Here is a 20,656-nt window from a genome sequence, read left to right on the forward strand (position 1 = left end):
GATTCAAGATATTTTTGCTCTAGTGCTTCATAGCTGTTACTTAACTTCTCTGTGCCTTAGTTTTTCTTTTTATTTGTAAAATTAGAATAACAGAAACCATATGGGAATAGTTTTTTTTTTTTTAATGGCTACAGCTGTGTGGCACATGGAAGTTCCTGAGCCAGTGGTTGAACTGAAGTTGCAGCTGCAGGCGTACACCACAGCTTGTGGCAATGCCAGATCCTTACCCCACTGAGTGAGGCCAGGGATTCAACCTGAATCCTCACAGTAGATTGAGTCCTTAACATGCTGAGCCACAATGGGAACTATGACTAGGGTTATTTTTTAGGTTTAAATAAGATGGTTTCTTTAAAGGACATAACCCCATACCTGGCATATATTGAGCAGTTAATATTAGTAATTATTATCTTGAGTGGCCGTGGCCTATGGCTCCTCCATTTTGATATTTGCTGCCTTAATTGAATTCAGTGATAGTGGTGATGCTCTCATTAAATGCAAAACAAAACTATATAATCTTACATGGAGTACAACTTTGGAGCTCAGTAAATTTGGGATTGAATATTAGTTGTGTCCCTCACATTTACAAGTTGTGTGAACTTGGACAAGTTATTTAACTTGTGTGAACCTGTTTCCTCAATGGTAAATAGGATTAGAGTACCTAGGATGAATGATGGCTGCTGTCATCATTGCCATTAACTCTGAGTTACTCAAGCACTTGGCAGTTCATTGTCCTCAGGAGACTGATTTAAGTGTTCCTGAATCTTTCTAAACCTCATTTCAGTGAGTTCACTGAGAAGATTTCTTGACTTTGCCAACAGAAATGAGTGAATGCCCAGAGCTCAGGGCCAGCTAGAGTTCCAGGATCCATCCCAGTCAAGGAGTGAGTGGGAATAACTGACAACTGTAAGGTGTGGAATGGAAAGGAACTAGATTCTGAATCCAAGGCAATGATGAGCTCAGGTGGAGAAAAGCTTCAAAGTGTCAAGACCAAGGTAGGAGTGAAGAGAGAAAGCAGTGTATTGAAGCAAAGGTTTGGAAACAGTGAGTAGGCAAAGCAGACTGAGTATGTCCCAGAGGCAATGCCTGGAAATCTCCCAGGCAACTCTCCAGCATGGGAGGAGCCTTTCAGGAAACTGCTAGATTCAGCTCAGATTCAGCTCTTACTAGATAAAGAAACTGTTAAGGGAACCATGGCAGTTTGGACAATGCCAAGTGGTGTGATGGTTATCATTATTCTTACTTTCTTTTTTTTTTTTTTTGCCTTTTCTTCCACTTTATTTCATATTCCCACCACAATAATGACTCCCTTAATTTAAACTAAAAACCGTAGTAGGTTCTTGAAAGGGTGTCAGTGAAGGAATGAAAATGTTAAAGACTAAGGCACAGGTGGGGGTGGGGAATCATTGAATCGTCTTGTTTGGGCTCTTGAAGTTGCTGGTGGCTTGGAGCTGCATTTGGTAGGCCAGTTTCTGGATCTTGAAACCTTAGAGCTGGGGCACAAACTGCTTGGTGGGCCATTTGGGCCAATACTTGGGGTCCACCATGAATATTATGTGAGGGGAATATTATGTGAGAGGAATCTGTGTGGTGGTGCCTTGATGACTTGGGCATGTACTTGTCCATGCACTTGGGGCAGTAGAGCTTCACCATGGCCTCACCTGGACTGTGTGAAAGGCCAATGGGAAGCATTGGCTAATTCTCACATTACACCCGGGGACAATAGCCAAATTCTTCCTGCTGGTATTTTTACAACATCTGGGTGATGCCACAGTTGGGAGGCTGCAGCAGGTGTGGATCTATCCATAGAGCATTTTAGCTTTCTGCTCAATCAGGTCTCTGATTGGGGTTGTCTTTCAGCTTCTCATCAGGTTCCAGGTCATGTCTAGAGCTTGTTGATAGTGAGGCACCTGCTTGTTGAGTCCAGAGAGATTAAATTTGTCCTGGATGTCATTTTCATCCCTTCATAGAATTCATTACCACAGAGCCCACAGAACCAGGAAATCCAGGACACCTCCTCTGAGCTGCTCATTGCCACATCTGTAGCTGGACAGGGACTGGGACCTGTGGTGGCAGGGTGGTGGGAGGTGGTTTCTGCTTCCAAGGAACCTAGGCAATGGCTACAACTCAGGTTGCAGACCTGACCACGGCAGACCTGACCTCATTATTTTTACTTTCCATATTATACTGTGAACTCCTTGAGACCAAGTCCTGTGTCTAATCCCATTTTGAATCCCTGAATTGCTAGATGTCAGAGAGTAGATGTTTAATATGAGTTGGTTCAAAGACAGCAAATGTCAGCCTTGTGTATCCCACTGCCTTCAATGTCCAAGCCAGTTTTTAAATATCTAGGGCTTCTTAAGCTTGATTATGGATTTTGAGAAAGTTCTTCATATTTTAATCAGTCTTTGTAATAAGAATTCAAATTTATTTTATGTATCTAGAATAATTATTAGGTCAGGATATATTTTCTACTTAGTAATAGTGTGTATCTTGTACAGCAGGCAAATCTAGACACATTTTGGAAGTGTCAGTGTTTTCCATAACTTTTTTTTTTTTTGGTCTTTTTTTTAGGGCCACATCGACAGCATAGGGAGGTTCCCAGGCCAGGGGTCAAATCGAAGCTGTAGCTGCTGGCCTACACCACAGCCACAGCAATGTGGGATCCAAGCTGAGTCTGAGACCTACACCACAGCTCATGGCAACGCTGGATCCTTAATCCACCGAGCAAAGCCAGGGACGCCAGTCAGATTCATTTCCACGAGCCAAGATGGGAACTCCTCCATAAATTTTTTGTTTTGCAAAAGATTTTAAAGATCTTGAAAATAAAAATGGGAAAGTAATTTTTCCTTCTCCAGATAAATTCGCTATTACTTTGATGTGAACTTGAGAAAGTTAAAACTGGGTCCCAAAAAAGAAATATAATCTTAGCCTGCAGTGACCATGTTCAAGGATTTATTGTGTGTCAGCTGATGTGCCTTGGAGAAGCATGTTTTTGAGACACCGCTGATGGGAAATGTGTGTTACTTAAAAGGAAAGGAAATTAGAAGACATTCCTTACAAATCTCATCATTGTCTCTTAATTTTCGAAGAAAGTAATCACAGGATAATTTAGGAATATTTACATAAAATTTTAAAGAACTGTATTATATTACAATACCCTTTTCAAACATCAACATACTTCACAACCTGCAATTTCCTTAATCAGAGAAGATTTCTTTTTCATCCTCTGTGTTGGGGGCAGCACTTGATACAGAGGTTTAACTCTTGATAAAGCAGACACTTGAAGGCAGAATCTGATTAGAAAGCTGTCCGCTTCTTGATTCTGAAGGTGGGATGTGCTGGGGCCTTTGGAATGTGGCTGAGGAGGGAGAGTGTCCTGGACTTTCCGATGTATCTTCAGAACGGAAAGAACTATTACTGGTGATATTTGCTGGAACAGAGATGGTTAAAATCACTTTCTATTAAATTCTGATTTGGGAGGAATCGCATCTTACTCTTTTTGTCTTATATATATATATTTTTAGCTCTCCTCTATTTTAGAGTGACATCATCACCATTGTCCTTACACGCATTAAAATTAGAATCTGTTGTTTGCTGAATTTCTACAATAGTTTTCCCTCAACTTTAGTTCTGCTTTTCTCTGCCTTTGACTATACTAATAATTATTTAAAAATGGCAATTGTCACTTACTGTGTATTTTCCCAGCATGGCGTTAGGTGGCACATATATATTCACTGTCAAAATCACCTCTCTCATAGTCATTCTAAACATAAAACATTACCAACTACACTGAAACTACAAAGACTGAGTCCTTGTTTCTGAGTCAGGAACTTTACGTTTTTTAAGGCCTTTCCCCCTTGTGTTTTCTGCCTTTCAGTGGTAGTTGCTGAAGAGCCCTGATAATGCTACAGCCGGTTCTGCAAGCCTTTGGTGGTTCTTGTCATCTCCAGTCTTCCTTCTACTGGTATTCTCAAGGAGTAGAGTATTTTTTCGGAGCTTACTCCACCTTGGATTCTACTGTTCTTTCTCCTTTTAATATTATTGGCGTAATTTTGTGTTTGTTGTTTCAAGTTACAGTTGAAGGAAAAAAATCATCGTCATTTTCGGAATACCCAAACTTCTTTCTCTCTCCAAGCAGGTGATTTTTATCTTTACAATAATGTCAACTTTTCATCTGTAGTTATTGAATAAGAATATTAATAGTTCTAGGCAAATTTAATTGCATATCTTAGAAAAGGAATCCACATATTATATACATATATATAATACCACATTTACATATATGTGGTATATATGTAAATACATTGAAAAATGTCTGGAATTCTATTTAAGAAGATCTTAAGAGTGGTAGTGTATATAAATATAAACCACACTCATATCATCTTTGTATAACTGAGCCATGAAACGCACACTCTTTGAATGCTCTGCAGGAGGGCTCCTGTGCAGTTTAACCAGCCCTTACTCTGGGAAGAATGTAAACGCTGTAAATCCTGTGTATCTCCTTAGCCTCACCACAATCCCAAATGCCCATTTCTACAACCTTCCAACATAATTCCATGTAATAGAGGAAGAAAAGATCATAGGACTTTGAGCCGAGAACAGAGAGTGTAAGGTACTGTTCTTTAAGAAATGTCCCTTGAGATGTAAAAAATCTGAGACTACATTTATTATTATTTAGTCAAAACAAATTTTAAATATCATTTAAAGATGAACAATAAATCGATTGTGTCCTTTTAATGGATCAGATAGCTTGGGGACAAAAGTATGGGAACTTTTCATACGTACATTTTCAAATATCTTGAATTTTGATTTATGTGAATATATTATCTAATGATAATAAAAAATTTAAAAATACTTCCAGAATTTTTTCTGCAGTAATATTTTACATTCTCTTGCCAAAAATTACTGTGCGCTGTGCTGTGGGGGTGGGGACCCTGAAAACTGAAACTGTCAGAACAAAATTTTTAAAAGAGTCCTGTATTTCTACTGAATTTTTGAGGGATGCCCCATACAATTTTATTGAAAAAATAGAAGAGATTAAATGACTCAATAAAAAGAAGGAAACTTGTGAAAGATTGTCCAAGAGGTCTTCCCTCTGGGCCTAGATTTTTTTTATAACTGAGTTTTAACCAGCCTTTTAAATAGGCTATTCCTATGCTAGTTAAACGGTTTCTGTTTATGGAAAAATGTATTCTTCAGTCTATTTTAAAGGGTCCCTCTAACATCAAAACCTGATGAAGACAGTATAAAAAAAGAAAAAAATCTGCCAATCCTCCCCCCCTTTTTTTCAACAGCAAAAGTTTTTCATAGCCTCATTGTCCTAATCTATGCTTGCCCACTATTGGGAATGAAATTCAGAAGGGTCTATCAAAGAAGCTGTGTGTTCCTGTCTGTATTTTTTTCTAGGTGAAGTTTTAGATGCAGATAGGAAGGAAGAACAAGGAGAGGGTAGATTATCAGCTCTAGCCAAAGATGAGAATTCCATTTTTTTTTAACCACCGTTACAAACTAGATTCTCATGGAAATCTTCCCTTCAGAACACACATGCATGTACACACACGCCATAGAGACATCACAACACACACAAAACCCATTTCTCTATTTGCTTTATTTATTTCTACTTGTACGCATCTCTGTAGTGGTCTTCGGTAGTGGGCCCATGGCTGCTAGTCCACAAAATGTTCCGGGGGTGCATTTCCTACCAAGTCGTCAGCGTCTCCTCCTATCCTTAGACTCTTGCCCTTGCATCTAGGAGTTTCTCTCATTTGCTTTCCAGGTATGCCACTTCTCAGTAGCTCAGCTCACGGCAAGTTTCAATACGTTTCATTAATCTGGTCCATTTAGTACTATTCCCTCAAGGACAATCTCCAATGTCTTAGGTGTACAACCTTTTCCGTACATTTTCTTGGGAATTTGGGGAAAGGCAGCCCTCACTACCATCTTAACTGGAAGTGTCTTTACAGCCCTTAGTTAAATAATGTACCTGTATGTTTTACTAAAACTGATTCTTGTATCTTCTGTCTGAAGCATCCCTCTCATCAGGAAATGAGAAAAAAAGGGCACATGTTTTATGTTTTCATAGTACTTTTTATTGTGAAAGCAATTTGATTTTACTTTGAGTGGAATTTCCTTTTTATAAAATTGAAAATCAAGAAAAAACATGTTCTCTATTTCTCCCTCATGTGCCTTAAGTAATGCTGTTATCCTTATTATCTGTCTTCCTCTTGCACTCCATGCAGAACAATTAACTGTCTCTGTACATTTATTCTTGCTCCTGTATAAAGAATTAGCAACCATTCCCATGCATTTCTGGAATTCTATTTCTTATCTTTTATGCCACACTACTCTCTCATAACCAGTTCTAGCTGCAAATTTATTTCAAATGATTTTACGGGCAATTTATTCTTTTCTTTCCAAAGTCTAAGAATGATTTTTTTTTCTTTCCTGTTACCATGACGTGACAAGTGTTTCAATTTATAATTTTCCAGGAATTCCTTTAATGTCCAAAGCATCTGATAAGATACACATGGGATCACAAGCTTCCACTTGCTTCGGTACATTTTCAATTATAGATAGTGAAGCTCCCAGAACATATATAACCTCCCATAACTGCTGCAGACCTCCAGCTGCTTCCATCATCGCTCAAACTGGGGGTGTCAGGTGGATCAGTGTGGGAGATAGTCCACGTGGGATTTTAAACTGTGTTTGTTTAGAATTACAGATTAATGCTTGCCACCATTGTCTCTCGAATACATTCAGAAAGAATAATAAAAGCTGTAGCAGCCTGGTTTATTTTCCCGTCCACCCTGACATAACTACTGGAGAGGAAACATCTTGGTGAAGTGGAAATATTACACACTCAGAGTCGACAGAACCGGACTGAATGCAGTTTTACCGCTTATTACGTGCATGCGTTCAGTCAAGGCACTTGACTTTTCTGAGCCTCAGTAAAATGGGATTGATATTAGACACTTCCTCAGAGCCAGGATGCTTCTGAAGATTGATAAAGGTAACGATGGAGTTTATAAATGAGAGTTTTTGAAATAGGGTGAAGTGTTGCAATGCTCTGACTTGTGTCAAAGTTTATGTACTCAAGATCCGCAGGCCTGGGTTTTGAAGGCTGGGGGGAGGGCAGCTCCTCCCCCACCCCCACCCCCACCCCCGTTCTCCAGTTCCCACTCCTGTAAGTCCCTGTCATTGTTCTCTCTATCGGGTCTCCGGCTCATGCTTGAGGATGGTTTCTCCTGAAACAGAAAACACACTGGAGTGCCCAGGTTGAGGCCAGGGCTGGGCTCGCCCTCAGCACTGCTCTGCTTGGGGCATATTAATTTTCACATGAAGGGATCCAGTGGACAGTTAGATTTAGAAAATGGGAGCTCAGTAAGCTTAAAAGGTAGTGGAGAGGACTAGCAACAAGGAAAAAATTCCAAATAGAAGATAAGCCTTTTGCACTAGTATACTTATGATAGTATTCTTTACAAAAAAAGAAAAAAATAGAGGCCACTGAAGCATCCAATATTAGAGGATGTACACTGAAAAAAAAAACCTTGAAAAAAGAAATCACTTGGTGAGATACACAATTTTAATGGTTATATTTATGGATATTTTAGGCAAGTCAGAAAATATCCATGTTGTAGTGCTTAATGAAGCAAAATGAAAAAACCGAATATGCAATTTGATTTCAGTTACATTAAAAAATTGTAAAAAAAATAGTTCAGATTAAATATACCAATATGTTAATAGCGATTGTCTCTGGGTTGTAAGTTTAGGGTGATTTCAATTTTGTGAGTAATATTCTATAATTTTAAGTCTCTAATCATGACCATATTTTGTAGGCAGAAAAGGTGGCTTTTGCTAGAAGACTGGCTGGGGTTTTTTGAGGGGCATTATCTTAGAGTTGGCTATGGCCCAGGGTCAGCCCTCAGGCTGTCACCTTCCAGTGTTATCACAAGGTCACTTGCCTAGCCTAGAGTCCAGCAAATGAAGGTGGCAAGCCTGGAGAGATATTTTATCATGGCTAAGGGGGGAAGCAATAAATCACCCTGCCCACAGCAGAAATCACCAGCGAGAGGAAAGCTTGAGCTCCTCAGCCCTAACAGTTCTGCACAGAACACAGACAGCTTCTGGCTCTTGAAATTTCCCTTTCTGTGCATTACGCTGACCCTCCTCGTCATATGTAATTCATTATGTTTCTGCTCACCCAATAGTAACATAGTCCAGGTCTGCTTCCCATGTTTACTCCCAAGTCACATCTGTTTCTTTCACAGACATTCCTCTGGCTTACTTCCATCGTCGATTATTCATATCCATTGTTGAATTCATATCTAAATTGTTGAAAAACCCTTTAACGTCATCCTAATGTACTAATGATGACACATGTTCATTTCCACAACTGGAAAATGTAACCTTTTGAAAAGGTACAGAGACTGGCTTGTTTGTTTTCTAAACCCTCCCATGAATACACCTAGTTGTGTGTTTTTCAACACATTCTGGGGGGCAATATCATTGTCTTTGGCAAAAGCATTCTTGAGTTTATGCCTCTAGCTTGGTTACCTGCCAAATTCTCCAAATTCAAAAATGATTTTTGACAGTTTCCAAATTACTCATCTACTCTCAGAGGGCATAGAAGCTGTCCTGAAAAATCTGCATGAGACTCTAGAGGCAAGATCCATAGAGGAGACCAAGAGATTATTTGTACTGGATTGACAGTTTCCCTGAAGCAATTGTCCTTTTGGAAGAGTAAGACAGTCTTTATCCACAAGCCTCAGAATGTCAGCCAAAATATCAGTTGGTAAGTTAGAGGTAAATCTCATTATACTCAGGCCTTGACATAAACCCAGCTTCAGGAGAGACTAAAGTCGCTAGAAGACTCCTGGGTTGACGTCTCATGCACAGCAAATGAAATTCTTTTATGGCCTGTGAGAAGGTCTTTTATCATCCTTAATCCCATTGTTCCAAGAAACTTAAATAAAAAAAAGAAGACTGGGTCTTGATGAGTATCATTTGATGATGACGTACCGTATTCCAGATAAGATAAAATAAGAGAGATATTTATCAAATATATAATATTTTAGTTTTCATAGTAACCATCAAAATATATTAATACCCATATTTTACAGAAGATGAGTCTAAGGCTCATAGAGATCGACAGTTTGTCAATGGTTAATTTTGGAAAATGGTTGTGCTAAAATTTGAATCCAGTTTTCCACAGCCCAAGCTTTTTCTTCCTCCCCATAAAGTAGAGTTCTCATCAGATTCATTCTTACTCTTTGGGAAAGGGCTTTATTTTCCATTTTGGGAATCTGGGAATTAGTGTATCACACGAAGGAAGATTTTCAGAAGAAAGTTGGTCTCTCTGGTTCTGTGGGGAGTTACAGACCTGTAGTGGAGAGATAGTCCTAAGTTAATAGGGTGACCTTTATGAAGTGCTTGAAAAGCAAGGATACGCTCTTTCCAAGTGGAGATTTCTACTTGACACTTTAAGAAGGATGCAAACAACAACAAGAATAGCTTACATTTATTGAGGGTTTTCTCTGCACCAGGCTCTGTGCCTAGACCTGCACATACAGTGGTGTTAAAATGTGGGCTTTCCTCAGCCAGAAGTATGCCTTCCCAAGGGATGGAGTATCAAATGTGTCTCTTGAGGGGAGGACTAAGAGGTATGTTTAATTTTGGAAAACAGCACTGTAAATATTTTATATATATATAAAAATATATTTTTTGCGTAAGTATATTTATATATAACTGGGGACTGGGGCATATGCCTCTCTCATGGCAATGTTGAGGAATCACTAACAGCTTCTCCAGGAACATTTAACTGCTCTGCTCGGCTAGTTATGCTCTGAGAAGTGAATGAGAGCTGTTGGAAACAGAGAACAAATTAGACGCAGTCCACTTGTATAAAAAAAAGTCACAATGCATCTGGCAATAGTGTGTGCGTAATGCATGAAAATGTAAGTTATGAATTAGAAATTGATGCAGAAGTAGGGTATGAAGGCAACAATTTCTTTTTGTTTTTGTGGGTCATTTTTCTGTTGTGAGCTAAGGATAGTGTTTTTCCAAAGCATCATGGTTTCCATCCATTTCTTTTTCATATTTGCAGCTTTCAGCCTTGATACATATATATGTATACGTGTGGGCCGTATAAATAGGCATGACTCTCTTAGATAAGTAGTAATAATTTCTCACTTTTCTGTCATACTAGATTGAGCAGTGAAGAATCTCTACTTTTAAGGGACTTCACTCCCATAAAGGTTTCCTTGTTTTTTTCTGGGATGTAATTCTTTTTTTTTTTTTTTTTTGTCTTTTTGCTATTTCTTTGGGCCGCTCCCGCGGCATATGGAGATTCCCAGGTTAGGGGTCGAATCGGAGCTGTAGCCACCGGCCTACGCCAGAGCCACACCAACGCAGGATCTGAGCCGCGTCTGCAACCTACACCACAGCTCACGGCAATGCCGGATCGTTAACCCACTGAGCAGGGGCAGGGACTGAACCCGCAACCTCATGGTTCCCAGTCGGATTCGTTAACCACTGCACCACGACGGGAACTCCTGGGATGTAATTCTTTTGCATAGTCTACATTTTCTGTTCCCTGTGGACATGACACTGCTTTCTTCCTCAGGCAAACATCATATTGATTTTACTCAGGGTTTGACTTAACCAGGGAGGCCAAGTTAGCCCCTGGGAGTGTGAAATCAGTGTGTGCACAGTTCTTTTGTCCCACTGTGGCTCTATTAGGCTACCCCTTTAGAGTCTGGATTTAAATAAATCTATGATTCTGGGTAAATCATGCTAGTGAGAAGAGAGTTATTATATTCATTGTCCAGAAACAGTGGCCTGTTGGTTCCAATATTATAAATTACAATGGTTTTCCAAGTAATTTTTATAACTTCAGTGACTTTTTTTTATAGTTTTGTAAGTGGTACAAAGTACTTTGTGCACACATGATATTGTTTAATCTTTTATACCACATGAATTAGGTATTGTTATGTTCACTTTTCTAGTGAGAATTTTTTTGCTTTTATTTTTTTAGGGCCATACTTGCTGCATATGTACGTTCCCAGGCTAGGAATCAAATCAGAGCTACAGCTGCCACACTACACCACAGCCACAGCAGCAGGGGATCTGAGCTGGGTCTGCAACCTACACCACAGCTCATGGCAATGCTGGATTCCTGACCCATTGATTGAGGCCAGGGTTTCCACTGTGCTACAATGGGAACTCCCCCCACTTTTTTTCTAGTGAGAAAATTTTAACTCAGGAAAGGTGATAATTTATTTGTGATCACAGAACCATTAAGAGGCAGAGCCAGAAGTAGAACTTGGTTCTTATCCCCCCAGATCTTGTGCTTTTCTGGCTCTTTTGCAAAAAGGCTTTAAATTCAAATAGACCTGCTGATTTTGTCCAGGACAATTTTGAATTAGGCAATAAAATAATAAATTAGTAATTGTAATATGAATAGTGCCAAGGAGAGAAAAAAGCTGGTTTGATTGATATTCTGTGAGGTTAGCCATTGTTATAAGTCCCTGAGGGAACATCTACCAGCAGGCTTTGGGAATAGAAAATAACTAGCCTAGGGCCTCAGGAAAACATGCAAAGGTTTGACCTTACAGACTTTATTAGAGACTTCTGGTTGGTTTCTTTGAATGCGGCTAAGTGGGTGGTGGGAGGGCCAATAAATAGGGTTACTTTGACCCCTACCCCACGTTTGTCTTCATTGAACTTTGACAGTGTGCCAGGCCTTGTGCCAGCTGTTGGGAATAAGGCCACAAAGAGAACTAGTCCTTCTGCTTCTGGATTTTCTTTCCCTTTTCCTCAATCTGGTTTATTTTCCACAAACTCCACAGAGATCCAGAGCAATCTTGTTAAAATGTTATCCTGACCATGTCCTGCCAATGTCACCTGGCTGTACAGAGACAAGGGATCACATCTATCTTTTTACCATTATGTCCTCATTGTGCTTGTGATCAATCAAGTGCAAGGCCCTTCACAACTTGGCTTTGGCCTTCTTCCAGCCCTATATCCCTTTCCTCACCTTTCACCCTCCACCCCAGCCTCACTGACCTGCTGTAGGCAACCAAGGAAGGCACCAGGTTCTCTCTCTTCTCAGAGAGAAGTGCTATTCCCTTTGCTTTCAGGCCTCAGCCTCCCTGCCCTTCCCTCTTCTCCTCCAGGTAATTTCTATGAATCCTTCTGCCTCAGTTCAGACCTCACTCCCACTGGAAAACTTCTCAAAACTACCCCAGTACTCTCCTATTTCATGCTGCATTTACCCCATCATGGTGAGTACCACATGGTCATTAATTGACTGTTTCCTTGACAGTATGCCTCCTGAAACAGTAACTAGAATGTATCAGGCATTCAGATATTCTTTTTTTATAATGATTTTTTCCATTATAGCCAGTTTACACTGTTCTGTCAATTCTCCACTGTACAGCAAGGTAAGAAGACCATTGACTATTTGAGTGAATAAATGAGGCAATATTGGAAGTTTGTTAGGAATTTTGTTTTCTCTGTATCTCCAGCACCTGTTATAGTGCATGGCCCATTATAAGTATACACTGAATATTTTCAAATAAATGCATTCATTTATGAATGCGAGATAAGGCTTACACATGTACACGTACACACATACACTGTACACGTACACACATACACATGTATAGGTACACGCATACACACATGTAGGTATATCAGGGCGGTTCAACCCAAGGCCACTCTCACTTGGTTAATTGACACGGTCTATTGAGTGCCCACTGAGGACACATTCTGCATGGTATTTGATGCTTAGGGAGTTGTAATGACCAAGTGTTCTCATTTAGGGAAAGTGGCTACCACAGTCATGTATTTAAAAAATATCTGTGGGAGTTCTCATTGTGACTCAGTGGGTTATGGACCTGACTAAAATCCATGAGGATGCAGGTTTGATTGCATAAGGATCTGGTGTTGCCATGAGTTGTGGTGTAGATCACAGATGTGGCTCAGATCCTGCATTGCTGTGGCTGTGGTGTAGGCCAGCAGTTGCAGCTCTGATTCAACCCCTAGCGTGGGACCTCCCGTATGCTGCAGGTGTGGCCCTAAAAAGCGAAATACATACATACATAGATACAGGTCTGTGATGTTCTTGGTAAATACACTTAAGTGGCCCCTTTTTGTCCCCAGGATGAAATGCAACCTATTTAGCATTGTTCACCATTCTAAATCCTGTGCTGTCCCTCTAATATATCTTTCCATTCTCCATTCACCACTCCTTCTGGGACAACCACGTGGAGCCGTCTGTGATTCTCCAAGCTTATTTTGCTCCACTGACCCTGAATGTTCAATTGATCTTCCCTATTTCTGAAATGTCTCCTTTCAGTTCTCAACTTAGCGAACTCTTTCTCATTCTTCAAACTCATTTAAAATATTTTTTCTGTGAACACTGCTCTAGCCTTTTCAAGCAGTTTGCCACTTTATCTTCCTTGCACTTAGAACAGTTTGTATAGACCTCCATAATAAAACCTCCCAATGAGAATAATAATTGTTGACACATGTCTTCATGACTGGATGGTGAGTGTCTTGAAGTCAAGGAATATTTCCTATTTGTCTTAGAGATACTTAGCCCTCTCCATACTGATAGGCATACAATAAATGTTGATGCGATAATAAATGAGCGGAAGCTGATTTCTTGGTTTCACCCTGTCTTAGTCAGCTCAGGCTACTATAACTAAGTATCAGGGACTGGCTTTAACAACAGACATTTATTTCTAATATTTCCGGAGGCTTGAGGACTGAAATCAAGGTGTCGGCAGATTTGGCTCCTGCTGAGGACCCTCTTCCTGGCTTGCACAGCCATCTTCTTGCTGTGTCCTTACCAGTGAAGAGAGGAAGCTCTGAGGTATAAGGGCACTACGCCTTCCTATTCTTATAAGGGTACTGATCCCACTTTGAGGGTTCTGTGCTGGTGATCTCAGGTAAACCTGTTTGCCTCCCAAAGGCCCCACCTCCTAACACTGCACTGGGGATTAGGGCTCCAACATATGAGTTTTGGGAGGACAGAAACATTTGGTTCTTCACCTATCATATGTATTGTCATGTCGTAATTGAATTTATAATATTTCAATGGAAAGGTCTTACTCTTTTATTTTTTTTTAGTTCAAGTTTCAAACACTGCACGGAATTCTAATAATTCCTCAGCAGTGTGTATCATAACAATAAGTCGCCAATTTTTGTTATGGTATAAATTGGCATGTGCTTGAATCACATGCTTTAAAGCTCTGCAATTTTACAGTATACAAAATTTAGGTGACCTAGTACACCATCTATAGAATTACATATCAGTCCAATTACCAAAAATGTAAAAGTATAGTATGATTTCTAAGGGAAGCATTTCTCAGAAGGGGAAGGTTTCAGCCAGCATCCCTGTTCTTTGATAGGTTCTAAGATCTTCAGCATATAGGGCTGTATATTATTTTCAGAGTGTTCATAAACATAATTTGCATCACAGTCCTTATTTTTATGTTTGTATTTCCATTATCTATGTTCTTCTTTCCTTAACCAGAATCCTACCCTAATGACTAATGCTACCACAGAGGCAGAAAAGAGAAGCAGTGAAGGGCCATTATACACTTTTCAGCTATAAAATTTTCACTGAGAGAGTTAAATGCTCAACGCAGAAGTAATTGAAAGCTTAAAACTGAACACAAAAATAATTAGTGCTAGAGTGGATTTTTATTTCCAAAAAATATATAAATTATTTAGGCTAGAATGTTTGGGGGAGAAATATTCTAGGTTGCAAATTTAAGAATGCATTTAATGGGAAAAATTGAACAGCTAAATGTATAGTCTGAATAAGGTGTAAATGTTTTACATATGAATTGAAAAGCAAATAGTTTTGATAATGTTTAATATTCATTCTATAATTAAAATTAATCAAGAAATATATCTTTTATAAAATACATTTAATTAATAGTGTTTAAAAATTAAGTAGAGTTTAGTGGCAGAATGTCATAATAATTGTAATTGTGAGTGGGACCTAGAATATGAAAAGGAATATATTTACTGGACATGAACCTATATTAATTTTTTTTTTAATTTAGGTCCACCTGTGGCATTTAGAAGTTTCCAGGCTAGGGGTCGAATTGGAGCTACAGCTGCTGGCCTACACCACAGCCACAGCAACACCAGATCCAAGCTGCGTCTGGATTTTCATCCCTCTGAGCAAGGCCAGGAATAGAATGCATATCCTCATGAGTACTAGTTGGGTTTGTTTCTACTGAGCCACAGTGGGAACTCTGAACTTATATTAATTTTGAGGTGCCTGAACAGTACTAATGTTTTCCTATATAACAAGTGCCCTGTATTCTAACTTAATAATTTGAAAAAAAAAATCACTTCTCAGCCTTAAACATGTATGAAATTTCAAATTTAGCAAATTTGGATCATTAGCACTTTTGGGTATTTATTTAAATTTTTGAAAATTGTATTGGAGTATAAGTGACTTACAATGTTGTATTAATTTCAGGTGTATAGCAAAATGAATCAGTCATACATATACATATATATCTATTCTTTTTCAGATTCTTTTCCCATATAGGCTATCACAGAACATTGAATAGGTTTCCTCAAGCTATGTAGTAGGTCCTTGTTACCGATCGATTTTGTATATAGTAGTGTGTATATATGCCAATCCCAACCTCCAATGCAAACCTCCCCTCAGTGTTTCCCCTTGGGTTACTGTAAGATTGGTTTTGAAATCTTTGAGTCTGTTTCTTTTTTTGTGAATAAGATCTTTTATATCATTTTTATTAGACTTTACATATTAGTGATCTCATATGATATTTGTTTTTGTCTGACTTCACTTAGTCTGATCATCTCTAGTCCATCCACCTTGCTGCAAATGGCATTATTTCACTCTTTTTATGGCTAATATTCCATTTTACATATGTAACACATCTTCTTTATCCAATCCTCTGTTAATGGACATTTATGTTGCTTCCATGTCTTGGCTATTGTAAATAGTGCTATAGTGAAAATTGAGGTGCATGTATCCTTTTGAATTATAGTTTTCTCCAGATGGATGCCCAAGAGTGGTATTGCTGGATCATATGGTAGTCCCATATTTAGTTTTTTAAGGTACCTCCACACCGTTCTCCATAGTAGTTGGACCAACCTACATTCATTCGCACCGGGAGTGTAGGATGGTTCCCTTTTCTCCGCACCCTCTTCAGCATTTATTGTTTGTAGATTTTTTAATTGTTATTTCCCTAATACGGTTTTTTTCTGCTGTACAGCATGGTGACCCAGTTACACATACATGTATACAGTTTTTCTCCCAGTATCATGCTCCATCATAAGTGACTAGACATAGTTCTCAGCGCTACACAGCAGGATCCCATTCTAATCCATTCCAAAAGCAACAGTTTGCATCCATTAACCCCAAGCTCTCAATCCACCCCACTCCCTCCCCCTCCCTCCAGGCAACCACAAGTCTATTCTCCAAGTCCATGATTTTCTTTTCTGTGGAAAGTTTCATTCGTGCTGTATATTAGATTCCAGATATAAGTGATATCATATGGTATTTATCTTTCTCTTTCTGACTTACTTCACTCAGTATGAGAGTCCATGGCATTATGTCATTCTTTTTTATGGCTGAGTAGTATTCCATGGTGTATATATACCAAGTCTTCCTAATCCAGTCATCTGTTGGTGGACATTTAGGTTGTTTCCATGTCTTGGCTATTGTGAATAGTGCTGCAATGAACATGCAGGTGCATGTGTCTTTTTCAAGGAAAATTTTGTCCAGATATATGCCCAAGAGGGGGATTTCTGGGTGATATGGTAGTTCAATGTATATTTTTCTAAGGTACCTCCATACTGTTCTCCATAGTGGTTGTACCAGCTTCCATTCCCACCAACAGTGCAGGGGGGTTCCCTCTTCTCCACAACCCCTCCAGCATTTGTTATTTGTGGACTTATTAATGATGGCCATTCTGACTGGTGTGAGGTGGTACCTCATAGTAGTTTTGATTTGCATTTCTCTTATAATCAGTGATGTTGAGCATTTTTTCATGTGATTGTTGGCCATCTCTATATCTTCTTTGGGGAAATGTCTATTCAGGTCTTTTTTTTATTACTCAAATGAATTTATCACATCTTTATTTGTGTAATGATCATAACAATCTAATTTCACAGGATTTCCATCCCACAGCCCAAGCACATCCCCCAATCCCCCTCAAATGTCTCCTCCGGAGACCATAAGTTTTTCAATGTCTGGAGTCAGCATCTGTTCTGCCAAGAAGTTCAGTCTGTCCTTCTTTCAGATTCCACATGTCAGTGAAAGCATTGGATGTTGGTGTCTCATTGTATGGCTGACTTCATTTAGCATGATAGTTTCTAGGTCCATCCATGTTGCTAAAAATGCTGGTATTTCATTACTTTTAATGGCTGAGTAATATTCCATTGTGTATATGTACCACATCTTCTTGATCCACTCCTCTGTCGATGGACATTTAGGTTGTTTCCATGTCTTGGCTATTGTAAATAGTGCTGCCATGAACATTGGAGTACATGTGTCTTTGCGAGTTGTGGTTATCTCTGGGTAGATGCCCGGGGCGGGGGGGGTGGGGGTGGGTGGATTGCTGGATCAAATGGTAGTTCTGTTTTTAGTTTTCTGAGGAATCTCCATACTGCTTTCCACAGTGGTTACACCAATTTACAATCCCACCAACAGCGTACTGGGGTTCCTTTTTCTCTACACCCTCTCCAGCACTTATTGTTTGTAGACTTTTTGATGATGGCCACTCTGGCTGGTGTAAAGTGGTACCTCATAGTGGTTTTGATTTGCATTTCTCTAATAATAAGTGATGTTGAACATCTTTTCATGTGTTTTTTGGCCATCTCTATTCAGGTCTTTTGCTCATTTTTCCATAGGGTTGTTGGCCTTTTGCTGTTGGGTTGTATAAGTTGCTTGTCTATTTTAGAGATTAAGCCCTTGTCAGTTGCATCATTTGAAACTATTTTCTCCCGTTCTGTAAGTTGTCTTTTTGTTTTATTTTTGGTTTCCTTTGCTGTGCAGAAGCTTGTCAGTTTGATTAGGTTCCATCTGTTTATTTTTGCTTTTATTTCTGCTGCTTTGGAAGACTGACCTGAGAAAACATTTGTAAGGTTGAGGTTACAGAATGTTCTGCCTATATTCTCCTCCATGAGTTTGATGGTGTCTTGTCTTACATTTAAGTCTTTAAGCCATTTCGAGTTTATTTTTGTGCATGGTGTGAGGGTGTGTTCTAGTTTCATTGCTTTGCATGCAGCTGTCCAGGTTTCCCAGCAAATCTTGCTGAATAAACTGTCTTTTTCCCATTTTATGTTTTCGCCTCCTCTGTCAGAGATTAATTGACCATAAGTGTCTGGGTGTATTTCTGGGTTCTCTATTCTGTTCCATTGGTCAGTATGTGTGTTTTGATACCAGTACCACACAGTCTTGATGACTGTGGCTTTGTAATATTGCCTGAAGTCTGAGAGAGTTATGCCTCCTGCTTGGTTTGTAGACTTTTTGATGATGGCCATTCTGACTGGTGTGAGGCATATCTCATTGCAGTTTCTTTTTTTTTGTCTTTTTTCTTTTTAGGACCACACCCATGGCATATGGAGGTTCCCAGGCTAGGGGTCTAATCGGAGCTATAGCTGCCTGCCTATGCCAGAGCCATAGCACCGCCAGATGTGAGCCATGTCTGTGACTTACACCACAGCTCACGGTAACGCCAGATCCTTAACCCACTGAGTGAGGCCAGGGATCTGCAACCTCATGGTTCCTAGTCAGATTCATTTCTGCTGTGCCATGACGGGAACTCCTAATTGCAGTTTTGATTTGCATTTCTCTAATAATTGGTGTTGAGCATCTTTTCATGTGTGTTTTTTTTTTTTTTTTGCTATCTGTCTTTTTTGGAGAAATGTCTACTTAGATCTTCTGATTTTTTTTGTCTTTTTGCCTTTTCTAGGGCTGCTCCTGTGGCATATGGAGGTTCCCAGTCCCAGGCTAGGGGTCGAATCAGATCTGTAGCCGCTGGTCTATGCCAGAGCCACAGCAAGGTGGGATCCAAGGTGCATCTGCAACCTACACCACAGCTCATGGCAACGCCGGATCCTTAACCCACTGAGCAAGGTCAGGGATGGAACCCGCAACCTCATGGTTCCTATTTGGATTTGTTAACCACTGCGCCACGACGGGAACTCCATGGTTTTTTTTTGTTTGTTTGTTTTTGTTTTTGTTTTTGTTTTTGTTTTTTGCCAAGGCTAGGGATAGAATCTGAGCCATAGCTGTGACCTGTGCCACAGCTGCAACAATGCCAGATCCTTCACACCCTGGGCTGAGCCAGGTGTTGATCCCATGCTGCTGCAGAGACAACACTGCATCCTTAATCAGCTGCACCACAGTGGGAACTCCTCTTCTGACCATTTTTTTGATCCTATTGTTTGTTTTTTGACATAAATTTCCATGAAATGTTTTTATATGTTGGAGATTAATTCCTTTGTTGGTTGCTTTGTTTGCAAAGATTTTCTCCCATTCTGTGGGTTATGTTTTCATTTTTTTTTAAGTTTAATTAGGTCCCATTTTTTGTTTTGTTTTTATTTTCATTATTCTGGGAGGTGGATCCAAAAATATTTTGCTTTGATTTATGTCAAAGAGTGTTATGCTTGTATTTTCTAATAAGAATTTTATAGTATCTGGCCTTACATGTAGGTCTTTAATACATTTGAGTTTATTGTCATGCATGGTGTAAGAGAATGTTCTAATTTCATTCTTTTACATGTAATTGTCCAGTTTTCTCAGCACCACTTATTGAAGAGGATGTTTTTTCTCCATTGTGTATTCTTGTCTCCTTTGTCATAGATTAATTGACCATAGGTGTGTGGGTTTATTTCTGGGATTTCTTTCCTGTTCCATTGATCTGTATGTATGTTTTTGTTTCAGTACCATGCTATTTTGAATACTGTAGCTTTGTAGTAAAGTCTGAAGTTGGGGAGCCTGATTCCTCCAGCTCTGATTTTTTTTCTCAAGATTGCTTTGGGAGTTCCTGCTGTGGTTCACTGGTTAACGAATCCAACTAGGAACCATGAGGTTGCGGGGTCTATCCTGGCCTCGCTCAGTGGGTTAAGGATCCAGCGCTGTTGTGAGCTGTGGTGTAGATGACAGATGCAGCTTGGATCCCGCATTGCTGTGGCTGTGGTATAGGCCAGCAGCTACAGCTCCAATTAGACCCCTAGCCTGGGAACCTCCATATGCCACATGTGTGGCCCTAGAAATTACAAAAAAAAGTTAATAATAAAAGATTGCTTTGGCTTTGGGTTTTTTTGTGTGTCTCCAAATAAATAAAAAAAATTTGTTCTAATTCTGTGAAAAATGCCATTGGTAGTTTGATAGGGATTGTGCTGAATCTATAGTTTGTCTTGGGTAGTATAGTCATTTTGACAGTGTTGATTCTTCCAATCCAAGAACATGGTATTTCTTTCCACCTGTTTATGTGTCATCTATTTCTTTAATCAGTGGTGATGAATAAAAGGGGCTAAGTGGATACACTTGACTTGTTCCTAATCCTAGTGGAAATGCTTTCAGCTTTTCACCATTGAGAATGATGTTAACTGTGGGTTTGTCTTATGTGGCACTTATTGTGTTAAGGTA

At 39.4% G+C, this 20,656-nt stretch overlaps 1 pseudogene; it reads right to left on the minus strand.

The window, feature by feature from the left end:
* Positions 1-1,400: 1,400 nt before the first annotated feature.
* LOC125121311 (casein kinase II subunit beta-like) lies at positions 1,401-2,029 on the minus strand (annotated as a pseudogene).
* Positions 2,030-20,656: the final 18,627 nt, after the last annotated feature.

The sequence above is a fragment of the Phacochoerus africanus genome, chromosome 2 (genome assembly GCF_016906955.1).
Source record: "Phacochoerus africanus isolate WHEZ1 chromosome 2, ROS_Pafr_v1, whole genome shotgun sequence".
NCBI lineage: Eukaryota > Metazoa > Chordata > Mammalia > Artiodactyla > Suidae > Phacochoerus > Phacochoerus africanus.